The sequence below is a fragment of the Ursus arctos genome, unplaced genomic scaffold (genome assembly GCF_023065955.2).
Source record: "Ursus arctos isolate Adak ecotype North America unplaced genomic scaffold, UrsArc2.0 scaffold_6, whole genome shotgun sequence".
Taxonomy (NCBI): Eukaryota; Metazoa; Chordata; class Mammalia; order Carnivora; family Ursidae; genus Ursus; species Ursus arctos.
Window position 1 is genome coordinate 10,598,256 of NW_026623078.1, and position 2,933 is coordinate 10,601,188.

Consider the following 2,933-nt stretch of genomic DNA (forward strand, 5'->3'; position numbering starts at 1 on the left):
TCATAACTGTCCATATCTCCTTCTGAGCAAAATGACCAAACAGGTACACTGCCTGAAATTCTGACTATTGAGATTATTTCTCTTCACCACTATGCTTCAGTATTTTGGAAAGAGGCTTTAGAGCTACACCTGCCCACTTTTAAGTGATGCCTGCACAATGTGCAGAATTATCTTTAAACTAGGCCTGACTCTTTACTTCCTCAGTCATCTGACTGTAAAGAACTCCACATGAGACCATAGATACAGGCTGGGAGAGAGAAGGCATATGGGGCCAGAAGTAGGGCCAATGGCATTTGAACTACTTCTCCGTGCAACTTACTTGTGCTTTACATATATATGTATGTAAAGCACAAGTAAGTTGCATGGAGATATATATATTCTGATATACAAATATATATATATATATATATATATATATATGTATATATGTGTGTGTGTGTGTGTGTATATATATATATATATATATATATATATATATATATAGTACTCAGTCCCCACATATATATAAAAATACATGTGGCTTGGTGGGTTAGAAAACACCCAATTCAAGATAAGCATCTCAGGTCACATGATAAATTGGTGGCCCATGGTCAAGCATTCAGTCTCTGCTAAAGCACTGGAGCAGACTAAGGGCTATTTCTGAAAAGGATGCATGCAGTGCAGAGGATGGCAGGGCTTTGCTCCAGAATCCTTAGGATCTGGACTGAAATTCACCTATAGGAACCTGCCAAATGCTGCAAACAGCATCCTTATGTACCACTGACACTTCAGGCACTCTTAGATCTGCTGGATCATATGGCCCAAGGGGCAGATCAGCTTACACAGACAGCAGCCTGGACATGTTGCAGAGCCTTTTCTTTTTCTGGGCCCCACTTAAAATTGGTAGCTCTTCAGATCATTCAGTAAATTGGCAGTAGGCAGTAGTAGCTTACCCAGATGATGACTATTGCCTGCAAAGTCCAGAGGCCCAATGAGCATTGTGCCTCTTTTTTGGTTGTAAGAGGGACCATATACAACTTACCCTTCACCTTAGAAGGGATATTTCAACATGTCCCATACCACTGGACCCCTATAAGAGATAGATCATCTACAAATTTTTGTTGGGTTTATGTCCCAGTCTAACACATATATCTTACCAATAAGTCTACAGTCAGTGCTACTCTTTGCTCACTAGGGCCAATCAGCATAATGTCATTAAAGCAAAGGTCCAATGTGATGTCTTGTGGAAAGGAAGGTGATCAAGATCCCTGTGGTCTAAATTGTGAGTTATGGCTGGAGGTTGCTACACCCTGAGGTAGGACAGTGAAAGTGTATTGTTGGTTTTGTCAGCTGAAAGCAGCCTCTTTCTGGTGAGGCAATAAACGAGTATTGAGGAGAAATGCGTTTGTCAGATCAATAGCTACATACCAGGTACAAAAGGATGTGTTAATTTGCTCAAGAAATGAAACCATATCTGGTACAGCAGCTGTAATTGGAGTCATCACCCAAACTTATGATAATCCACTGTCATTCTCAAGACCATCTGTTTTTCTGCACTAGCCAAATAGGTGAGTTAAATGGGAATATAATTGGAATCATTACACCTCTGTATTCCTGAAGTTCTTGATGGTGGCACTAATATATGTAATCCCTGCAGAAATGCAGTACTGTTTTACTATTTGTCCTAGTAGAGACCATTCTAGGGGCTTCCACTTGGCCTCTCTCATAACAGCCCTCACTCCACAGAATAAGAAACAATGTGAAGATTCTACCAGTTGCTGAGTATGTCCACTTCAATTACCTATTCTGGAGCTCTGGAAATAACAAGATGGGTTCAAGAGTCCCCTAAACTCACTATGAGACGCATCTGAGTTAAAATTCCACTTACCATCTAACCTTCAGAATCCCCAACACTAACTGAGGGACCGGTGTGGTGTTTTGAATCTCCTGGAATTAGTGTCATGTCAGTTGAGAACTCGTATCCAGTAGTCCCTGAAAAGTCTGATTATTTCCTTTTCCTCAGTGGACAGTTACCCTGGTGGAAGGCCCTATGTCCTTTTCCTTTTAGGAAAGCTGGAGAGAGATTAACCAGGGTTTTTTTTTCCCAAGAAACCCATCCTTCCTCCATTCATGGGGTTCTGGACCTATAAACCAGTTCAGGTTTGGGAACTGATGACTGTTTTCGTGATTCAGGATAGACTGCTCACTGGACCCAGAATTCTTCTCCTTTTTTTAGATCAAGTTAAGAAATAAATAAGCTTCCCATCTATTTCAATTTTAGGAACACATAATCAACTTGCCAATGTCATAGGTTTCTGAGAATCAGACTATTCTGATTACTGCTTTGAAAACTCTGATGTCCATTATGGTAACCATACCCACTTTATCTTTGGTGATTAAGTGCTTCCACTCGGCCCCTGCCACCCCAGGATCCAATTACTCCCCTGCATTTAAGGATCCCAGTTCAGTGGCAGGACTTCTCACTGTAACTTCTACAGAAGTGACCACAGAGCTCTTCAACAGTGTTTGGTTCCTATAGCAAATCCTTGCCTCACAGTCATGGTAAAAGTTGTGAGTGAGGAGGTTTCACATGATAAACCCACTCTGACACCCTAATCTCCCTACGACTTTGAATCTCTTCCTCTACATTAAACCAAGGCAGGTCTAGCATTTCCAACTCTCCTGTTGTGGGCCACGTTTTGGTTCATGTTTTAGCCAATCAGCCAAATAAACTAGTAGATCCCTCCTAACCCCACAAGGTAAAACATTAAATCCAGAATCTCTGCTTCATGAGGCTATGCCAGTAAATTTGGCCTGATTCAGCTTTATGTTCTTTCCACCATTATCCCATATTCTTTTTTTTTTTAATTCCATATCTTTAATATCTATTGCCACACATATTCCTTAGAATTCTGTCTGTATAAATTGGGGAAAATATGCAATTCTTTTCATTG